Here is a 10,686-nt window from a genome sequence, read left to right as displayed (position 1 = left end):
CTTCCCTTAACTCTTTCAGACTTCACCTCTTGTCTTTGTTGGACACTGGATGTTACTGATCAGCTGATTGTTGGTCTTACTGGAAGGTAAACCACTTCCCCCTGGGGAGATCCTACCTCCTGGGAAGCTCACTGTGCTGTATTTTTTAAGGAAAAATCTCGGAGTCTTCATTTTGGGCCTTGGCACGAAACAGAGAATAGTGTATTTGGGATCTGAAAGACCAAAAGCAGAGACCCTTAAGGGAGATTCTGTTTCTATGGTAATGGAATAGAAAGAGTCACAGAGCTGGACCTTAGTGTTCTTTTCTGGGCCTTCCTTTCTTAGATTGATGACTGGTGAGGAGGAATTATTATTTGTTTCCACACCACCAATTTCTCCCATTTCTACTCCCCCTTCTCCAGCTGACTACTGGAACCTGAGCCATTTATTAGGTTGGGTTTTTTTGTTTTTTTGTGTTTTTTTTGCTTATATTGAGAGTGGAGGAAGTTAGAACATACTTGCTACATACATAAGCTTTATAACAAACCTCATAATCATCACCAATTTCATCTTCATAAAAATGGAAACATTCTAATAGTCTCTCTCATTGAACATTTGCTGTGTCCCAGTGCTGTCAGAAGAATTTTATACATCTCATTTAATACTCACCACAACTTTGTGAAATAGGTAACTACCTTCCTTCCTTTTCTCCTTCCTTCCTTCCCTCCTTCCCACCTTCCCTCCCTCCCTCCCTCTCTCCCTCCCTCCTTCCTTATTTTCTTTCTTTCCTTTCCTTTCTTTTCCCTTACTTTCCCTTCCTTTCTTTTCCCTTCCTTTCCCTTCCCTTTCCCTTCCCCTTCCCTTCCCTTTCCCTTCCCCTTCTTTCCTTCTTTCCTTCCTTCTTTCTTTCTTTCTTTCTTTCTTTCTTTCTTTCTTTCTTTCTTTCTTTCTTTCTTTCTTTTTTCTTTCTTTCTTTCTTTCTTCTTTCTTTCTTTTTTTTCTTTCTTTCTTCTTTCTTTCTTCAGCTTCTATATCAAGAATGGGTGACATTGTTTTCATTTTGCACACAAGGAAGCTGAGATATAGAATGCCTGCATGACTTGCCCAAGGTCTCAGAGTGCAGAAGAGGCAAGGTGAGTACCAAAGCCCATGTTCTTCACCTCTGTGCTTACATTCACACTCAGCACCAGGCACTTTTCATTGTTGATTGCTTTGTACTTTGAGAACTTTTTGAGAACTTTTAATGGTAGCATTTTTAACCCCAGACCTAATTTCTTGGCCACCCAGAAGCAAATAAGTGTCCAAAAACTGATTTAAGGTTGTTCTAAGCAAAGTATAATTATGATGGTAAATCTGTTTTTTTTTTTTTTTAGTAAGCCATTCTTAAAAAACGAGACATTCTTGCCCTACCTACAGGTAACTTGTGGAGAGCTGATTCTTTGTAATTTTAATTCTACAGTTTCTGTTCCTCAGAGTTGCTTTTTAGAAAAGTCTTCATTTGGAAGCACTAAATTTAAGGGGAAAAAGTCAATGTGCTTTTAAAGGTAGATTGTCCAGATTGATTTAAATTTTATTCTAGTTCTATTTTTGAACATCATTTAGTAACAAAATATTAGTTGTATCCTTGATAACAGAGAAAACATTATAAGCCCTATACTGCCTGAAATAGGTATCACTGATAAAAAGTCAATTTGAGCCCATTTACCAAAACATAAAAAAGTATGTATTTAACAAAAGTGTACAATACTTGTATACTGAAAACGATAAAATATTGTTGAGTCAAAATAAAAAAGACCTAAATCAAAAGAGGGATATATTATATTTATGGATTAGAAGATTCAATATTGTAAATATGCCAATTAGTCCATAACAGAGGTCAAAAACCTATGGCCCATGGACCAAATACAGCCCACTGCCTGCTTTTCTAAATAAAGTTTTATTGGAACACAGCCATATCCTAAACCATGATCTTGTTCACTGCTTTTTCTGTGGAGTGAAAGCTATTTAAAATGTATTTCCTTCCCTTAACTTACATATTACCTATGGCTGCTTGTGCTCTCAAAATCTAAAATATTTACGATCTGACTCAAATGAAAAAGTTCGTGAATTTCAAATCTATGCATTAACATAGTCTCAGTCAAAATTATCATGACTTTTTTTGTGTGTAGAAACTGACAAGTCAATTCTAAATTTGCACAGAAATGCAAAGAACCTAGAATAGTTGACAGTCTTGAAAAAGAACAATCTTAGAGAACTAATACCGCCATTTTTAAAGTTAAGCTGGGCTGCTTAGGGTCCTGTCATCCAGTGGTGTTTTTCTAAGCTTTGTTTCTCCTCCTTCATGTTCCTAATCTTTGAGAAAGTCCCAGTTCAGAAGACTCATTTCCTTCCTCAGTTTGTACAAGGTGAGGAGACAGATCATCACTGCACAGTTCCTGCGATATAATTCAGTTCTGATGAAGGGCTGCAGGCAGGTGAAGGTGAAAGAGAGCAACTTGCCTCACTAAAACTTGGTGCCCTCTAAGGAAGCTTGGTACAGATGAATGCTCTGGGCAAAGCCTTTTGTAGGATGATTTGTGGGTCAGGCAGGTCCCTGACTAGAGTGTCCCTTTCCCATTGAGGTTCCTCCACTTTGACCTCCTCTGCTACAACCATTTATGACCCCGTTGCTTCCGCTTTCCCTCTAGGGCTCAAGTGTGGGCAAAATCAAACCCCCCTTCTTTTCCTTGTTCCTATTACCTCCTGTATCACCCAAGATCCTCTACCCAGTTAAGTCCTCTGGCCTCAAAACCAAGTAGTTAATTGATGAACTTTCTTACTTCGTATTTCAGAAGAGGCAAAAGGGCCTCTTCTGAAAGCAATGGAATACAAAAGCCAGCATAATCAAGGAGAATATAAAACCCTGATTGCCTGATTTATAAAACCCAGCTTTTTGATCTGATTTTGCCAAAATTATTAACAAGATATTCAATTTCTGTTTGACCTGTATTTTTTCTCTGATCTGAGTCATCTCCAGGTGGTTTCCTAATACTTGGAAACTGATGTAGCTCTTCCTGACATTTCTCAGTATTTTGCCCCATCCAAGGACTGGCACTCAATGCTGTAAAAACTAAACTCTTTCATGACCCAAACTCCCAGATATCGTAGGGTCTGCCCTTACTTTAATGTCCGTTTGGAGCAACAAGCCTAGTGCATAAATGACTTAAAGCATAGTGGTGGTTGACACCTTCCATTCCCAGTCATTACCTAGCTTTGTCAGTATGATACAGTAGCTATGGTGAAATGGTTCTGAAGCCAGTCACCCTGGGTTCAAGTCCTAGCTCCACCTTTGCTAGCTCTACAACTTTGGGTGAGTTACTTAACCTCTCCTTGCCTCAGTCTCCTCATTAGTAAAATGAGGATAATAGTAGTAGTGCCTATCTTGTAAAATCCTACCTTGCAAAGTCATGATGAGTATCCATTGGGAAGATAAACAAACTAGAATTAGGAATCAGGACTTATTTGCCACTTAAAAAAATCATTAATTCTTTCCAAGCCGAGTTTATCAGTTCTGCCCACTTTGGAGTTAACAGTGAATAGGTAAGGAGGCAGGTTACTTCTGATAATACTCAGCTGTGTAAAGAGAGGGGCACATCCCTAGAAGAAGTAGAGAATAATCTGAATAGGAAGTGGGCAGCATGATGAGCAGAGAGCAGTTTGGTCACATCACTACAGGTATCTTCTTCAGATATGGTAGTAATGCTGCGGAAACGCTCCCCCTGCACTCTCTGGCTCACTGTCTAATCAAGTCTCCAAAGAATGGAAACTGAGTCAACTTTTCTTTGTTGTGTTGTTGTATCTTTTTCCCTCTCCAAGAAGAGGAAGCAAAGCCCTTTATCTACTTGGACCCTGTGTCTTAGGTACTTTACAGATTTTCTTTCTCTAAGGAGATCTGGTTATCATCCCCTTTTATCAAATTTCTGATACTCCTTTAAACTCTCTCTAAGTACTGCATTTTCTTCCATGCTGTGGACTACAGCTGGATGGGATGCACTCCCCAGGGTCTCACAGTGACCATGATAAAAAGGCTGTTATGTCTCACGAAGCCTCCTTAGCATCCCATTTGGTGCCCAGTCTAACTGTAAGTCTACATCACTCCTGAGTTTTCTACCTTATTTTCTGATATTCAAGTATTTGTATATTAATTCTTTTGAAAAATATCTATCATGATTACAAAGGCTGTTTTGCTATTTCAAAAAAAAGGTGTTGTGTTCCAATAGATTATCTGTGGTTGAAAACAGAATTCTCCACTCTGATGATGAACCACAGAGGGTCATAAAAAATTGTCTTCTGCAGTATTTTTTCTATTTTCTATTCCTGCACATCTTCCTGATTTAGAAATTATTCAAGTTTCCAAAAGAGTAAATGATTTTAAATAAAATGGTTAAAATATTCTAATGTAGTCATATTTCTGTTAGGGGTGAATGAATGTTAAAAACAGGAGTTTCAAGGATCTAAAAGTGAAGGTATAGACAGAAAAACTGAAGTGTAAGAGGGAGAGGAAGGAAGCACTGTGATTCTACTCAACGCATGACCATTCAGGCTATTCAAGAAGTAATAGGGTTTTAGATGACCCATAAATATGAAAGGTAGACTGATGGGGGAAAGGACCCAAGGTGTGGTAGTGGGATGCAGACATCTCTTTACCTAACCCTGTCTTTGCTGTTAGAGTGCTTTCTACCAGGGAAGGCTTCCTTTCTCCAGCAGTAAAGCTTCTTAATGAAAGCAGTTTTGATATGGAAATGTACGCCCATTTGTGATCTCAAAAAACAAAGTGGACATAAAACATACTATTAGTATTATTTTCCTAGTGCTTCGGCATGAAAAAAAAATGTTATTTTTGAGGTTTCACTGTTTCAGAATCAAAAGGGCTGAACAACATAATCATTGACACATAAAAAGCAGAAATTCCTAACAACCTGTATTAATCAGTTTCTGCTAGCAGTTGTAGCAAATAACCTCCAAATCTTGGGGCTTTAGAAAAAGTTTCTTTCTCTCATCACAGTGCAGTGCAGGTCTCTGCTGTGGTGGGTGGGCAGGGCAGTTCTCCTCTATAGTCATTCAGGCTTCTTACACCTTGAGGTTTTGTCACCTTCCAGTACCCTGGAGTCCTCCTACTTCCCCTGTATCTGGCTAGCAGAGAGGAGGGGAGAGGGAGGGAGTGGAGGATCAGGCTTGGCAGCAGTGTCCATTGTTCCTACCCATATTCTTCTGGTCTAACTGCAAGGGAGACTGGGAAATATAATTTATCTCTGTGCTCAGAAACAACAGGATACAGGTTTGATGAGTATTCATCTAGTCTCTGTCATATAATCTAAATTAAAGGTCACATATTAGCAGCAGGCGAGCTAAATGTTGTCCCCAGATGTTTTTCCTTTTGGTCTGCATCAAGTGGTTTAAAAAGTCAATTTAGTTCAAAAACTTTAATATGGGAAGATTTCACACTTAAAAAAGAAAAGAAAATCTAGTATTTTTTGTTCCTCTCAACAAATCAGAAAATCTTGTGGGCCTGCATTTTCATTTGTCATGAAATGACTGAAATCAAGTAGCAGCTGCCCCTTAGCTTAGGTCTACACTCTCCAGTTCACCCTTGTAGGGGCTCAGAAAATGATACCCTGAAATATGGTGCTCTGATATGCTGAACTAAAGTGTAATCACTTGATGGGTTCTTCCTGTCTGCTGCACAGGCGAAACCAATGCACTGAGACCATGGTATTGCAGTAAAGAAACAGTTTAATTAATGCAAGGCTGGCCATGCAGGAGAACTAGAGTTATCACTCGAATCAATCTCCCCAAAGGCTCAGAGGGTAGGGTTTTTATGGTCAATTTGGTGGGCAGGGGACTAGGGAATGGGTGCTACTGACTGAGGATGCAATCATAAGCGTGTGGAAAATGATCCTGTGCATTGAATCTGCCTCTGGGTGGGTGCAGGGGTTATGGGACCAGTTGAATGATGAGTCACGAGTCTGGGTAGGGTCCTTTCAATTGCCAGAATGCAACAGTCTATAAAACATCTCAAAAGACCAATCTTAGGTTCTATATTAGTGTTCTATAGGAGCAACTGGGAAAGCCACAGATCTTGTGACCTCTAGCCATATGACTCCTGAATAGTAAGAGATTATAGAAACTGTGCATACATTTTAGCAGAATTTGGGCCTCTCCCATAATCCTAATCTTGTAGCCTTTCATTAGTTTTACAAAGGCGGTTTCAGCCCCCAAACAAAGACATAGTTTAAGAGAGGGAGTATTATCATCCTTGCTTCAAAGTTAAACTATCAACTAAATTTCTCCCATGGTTAGCTTGGCCTACGCCCAGGAATGAGTGAGGACAGCCAGCCTGGGAGGCTAGATTGGGCCAGCCATGCTGGACTTCTCTCACTGTCATAATCTTTGCAAAGGCGGTTTCAAAAGGCGTAGCCTCAAGGTCTCTATGATCCTCTTCCCTCTCCCTCAACCCTGCCCTGTCTCTCAGCCTTCTGTCTCTCCCAAAGCACAGGATGAGGCTTTACTCTGATATTCCCTTATCTACTTTAAGACCAGACTTGCCAAAGGAAACACAGTTGCCTTCCATCCCCTCCCTAAAATCCAGAAAAGAAGAATGAGAAATGCAATCACACTTGGAGAGACTTTTTCACAAGATAATGTCTGCCCCTCTGGCTCATTCAAATTACAAAGAGAATCACTTACAAGTTAATTTCTGTCTCCCAGGTACATTAATACTCCCCCTCAAAAAACCATTTACTATGCCTTAAAATTGCTACGCCCCATCTCTTTTCCCCTAGGAAGAAGGGCAAATAAGCATCTAGACCTCACTGGGTTATTGAGCAATCATTCTGCAATTTCCATGTGCTATGCATGTTAAATAAGCAGTATGCCTTTTCTCTTATTAATCTGTTTATTGTTGGTTCATTTTCAGCAAACCTTCAGAGGGTAGAAGGGAAGCTTCACCTGGCCCCTACACCCTGAAGCCCGTTTCAGTAACTCATCTGCCTGGCCTTTGGAGGTGCTTACACTTGCATTCTCTGGTCTGCATGATGATTTATTCTTTTTTTTTTTTTTTTTTTTTGGACAGAGTCTTGCTCTAACAGACTGAAGTGTAGTGGCGTGATCTCTGCTCACTGCAACCTCTGCCTACCGGGTTCAAGCAATTCTCCTGCCTCAGTCTCCTGAGTAGCTGGGACTACAGGTGCCTGCCACCACACCTGGCTAATTTTTGGTATTTTTAGTAGAGACGGGGTTTCTCCGTGTTAGCCAGGATCGTCTCTATCTCCTGACCTTGTGATCTGCCCCCCTCGGCCTCCCAAAGTGCTGGGATTACAGGCGTTTTTCTTTTTTATATTTTAGATCTTGTCAATAATATGTCAATACCAACAATTGACTGCTATGGGTTGATTCAGTTTGTAATTCTTAGATTATGTTTTAGATCATAGTGGAAACTGCTTGCCAACCCTGAAACTCTCTTTTTCTGTAGAAGTAATGGCTAATGTCCAATGAATGAATTGAGATGTTTTACTTCTAGTCTAATTGTTTGCTTAGTCATAATTTATATGCTGAACTAAAATGATAATCTATCAGAAATACTGTTGAATGTGAAAATTTTTCTTTTTTCTTCTTAGGATTAATAATGTTTGCTGGGCTTGTAATTTTAAGATCCTTTTTATGGACAAAGAACTTAAGCAAACAGAATGATCCTTAGGTTGACAGCAGAACAGTTAATGGAGACGTACTCTACTTCATTGTTGTTGACCATTGGCTATTTGGGGAATGGGGTCAGGTGGATTTCGCATGGCTATTAAAATAATCAACTTAAATAAAAAATACATCCCAATATAGTTCCCTTGTGGTTCTTTTAGTTGGATTTGAAACTGTTCCACAACTGAAATTTGGAAAATCAGGTTATACTGAAGGTGGAGGGAGGAATGGTTGGCTGAATTTAAATGGCAGATTTAATCGTTTTGTTTTGTTGGAGAACACTGTCTATAAATGTCTAAGAGTTTGGTGTTAGAAGTTTGTATGCTATTCTAAAAAGAAGGAAATAGATGATCAAACTTACAGTGAACAAACTATTTGCAAAGAAAATACCTCTTAACACCCTAGAAAGGCAAAGAAAATAAATGTGAACACACCTAAGGGCAATTAACACTTATAAAATGAAAGTATATTGTATTGACAGCTTTATCTTTTTCATTTGCTTTTTTAAAAAGACGAGCAGAGCGTGAAGTGTTATTTTTTAAAATCACCTGAGGGTATTTTAATGTTTTTGGTAAAACTACTGGTGCTCATGATGGCAGCCTTTCTAGCACTTTTCAGTTTACATGTTTGGATTTATAGTCATGTCTTGCTTAACTACGGGCATACGTTCTGAGAAATGCATCATTAGGCAATTTTGTTGTTATGTGAATCTCATAGAGTGCAACACAAACCTAGATAGTATAGCCTACTATATATCAATACCAAAGCTATATGGTATTGCATATTGCTCCTAGACTACAAAACTGCACAGCATTTTACTGTACTGAAAACTGTTGGTAATTGAAACACAATAGTACACAAATGGCATTTGTGTATCTGGACATACCTAAACATAGAAAAGGTAAAAATACAGTGTTAATATCTTATGGGATCACCATCATATAATCGGTCTGTCAGTGACCAAAATGTCATTATGCAGTGCATAACTACATATACAAGTGACATAAATTCTGTGGAGAGAAGTTTTAAGCACATTTGTGAGACAAGCTACAGAAGAACTTTTGTTTTACATTCGTATTGTGTGTTTGGGTGAGGGGAATAAACTGCTGACATAATTTGCTGATGATTCAGAATTGGCTATCAGCAGAATTATAATCCAGGCAAAGATGGAGGAAAAAATATAGAGAGATCTCCTGTGAGAAAAAAATGAATGGAAAATCGTCACAAAATCACTTTTGGTGGTGGGGGGTAAGGGGATTGCCCCTGGGGAAAAATAAGTCATTGGATCATATGGGCTGAGAGAGGCCGACTGAAGAGTACCTGAATGCTCCTGGCTGACTTACCCAACCCCAAATCCTCACTGAACACCCGGAAATGGGAATTATTATCTCCTTGCCAAGATGGGGAAACTGAGTCTCAGATGGATCGATAAATTTGGCAAAGTCTATAAGCAAAATAATAGAGGATGTAGCAATTCAAACTCATGGCTTCCAGGCACCAAAGTCCTCACTGAGAAAAACAGAGTGAACATAGAGAAATGGCACTCTGAGAGAGAGACCCACTGAAGGGCAGTGGACAGTGAGCTTGGGTTTTAAATGTGATTCACTGACTAGCTGACTGAGAGGAAGTTTTAAAAGGTCTGTAGCACAGTGGGCTGAGGGACACTGCAACTCTTCTCCCTCCAACTCCCAGAGACTAAGTCCAGCAGCATGGGCTTCAACCAGGGGCACTTTGGTACCAGAAGGATACAGGCTGGACAGATTCCAATAGAGCAATAAAAACAGTAAAGAAAACAGAGATTTATCTGTCGAAGGATGCATGAGTCTAAGCACTTGTAACTCGCATTAATGGGGAGGAGAGGACGATGGATGGCAAGTCTTTGAAGTGTGTGTCTGCATTTAACGAGTGATTAGCTTGTAGCAGGAGTACAACCAGGAGTGGAAAGTGATGAAATATGGACAAGAAACCTCTAAACTGATAGCAGAAAATGGTTTTTGGAAGAGTTACAGGGCAACTCCTTGAGGCTCCGATGTTTTTCACTTTCCCTGACTCACTTGTTTTCTAGGAGCCCCAGCGTCTCCTGAAGAAATCCCTTTCCCATTCAGTCGGCAGCTGCAGCAGGTGGGATGGCCAGACCAGCCCTCTGGGGATGCTGATCCCAGGGAGCATCCAGGCCGGAAGGTCCAAACAGGCAAGTGACTCATTTGCTTTTCCTCCCTTGGTCATGTCTATGACTCATACACTTTCATTCAGTCCCAAGTATGAGAAAGGAACATCAAAAAGCCCAAGATGTTATCAAATATTTGATGAAAAAGAAAATTCCCCTTTCATATGATCCTTACAGAAAATGTTTATTTAGTCTTTTCATTTTGTTGACATTTCTTTGATTTATCAACATTCAGGAGGTGGAGTGAGGAGAAGGAAGGCTGTGAGACAAAAAAAGGTTAGGATCACTCAGTCATTTCTCCCCCAAGGGAGTGATCTCGGGGGAGATCACTCCCTCACATACAGAAAGGGTAAATGGTCCAGCTCTTCACTAATAAGAAAGGACTCTTCCTTTGAGGGCTGTGTTTGTAAGCACATGGTGCCCGTGTATAGATGGCTGGGAGACAAGATACAGGGGTGGGTGATTTAAAAGCATCAACTTTGGTATCAGATGGATCTGGAGTGGAATTATAGATCTGTCACTTATTAGCTGTGCAACTTTCAGCAAGATCCTTGAGTGCTCTGAGACTTAGCTTTCAGGTCTATAAAATAACAATAACAAAAAAAAGCAGCAATGATAATGCCAACATGTCTAGCATTGATTGAGCTTCTACTTTGTACCAGACATTGATCTGTAGATTTTACATATATTATCTCATTTTACCTTTCCAACAAACCAAGATATGGGTAGTACTATTGTCCCCATTTTATAGGTGTGGAAGCTGAGTGACTGAGAGCTGAAGGGACTTGCTCAAGGTCACACGATTAGAA

The 10,686-nt window shown here is 39.8% G+C and overlaps 1 long non-coding RNA gene across 1 annotated transcript; it reads left to right on the top strand.

The window, feature by feature from the left end:
- Positions 1–327: 327 nt before the first annotated feature.
- LOC126957160 (uncharacterized) lies at positions 328–9,895 on the top strand. Its single transcript, XR_007726676.1, has 3 exons — positions 328–666; positions 1,051–1,112; positions 9,776–9,895. It is a non-coding gene; the product is annotated as an uncharacterized LOC126957160 (long non-coding RNA).
- The last annotated feature ends 791 nt before the right edge of the window (positions 9,896–10,686 follow it).

Source organism: Macaca thibetana, chromosome 6 (genome assembly GCF_024542745.1).
Source record: "Macaca thibetana thibetana isolate TM-01 chromosome 6, ASM2454274v1, whole genome shotgun sequence".
Classification (NCBI taxonomy): domain Eukaryota; kingdom Metazoa; phylum Chordata; class Mammalia; order Primates; family Cercopithecidae; genus Macaca; species Macaca thibetana.
The sequence above is the reverse complement of the archived record's forward strand: the minus strand, read 5'-3'. Positions and strand labels throughout refer to the sequence as shown.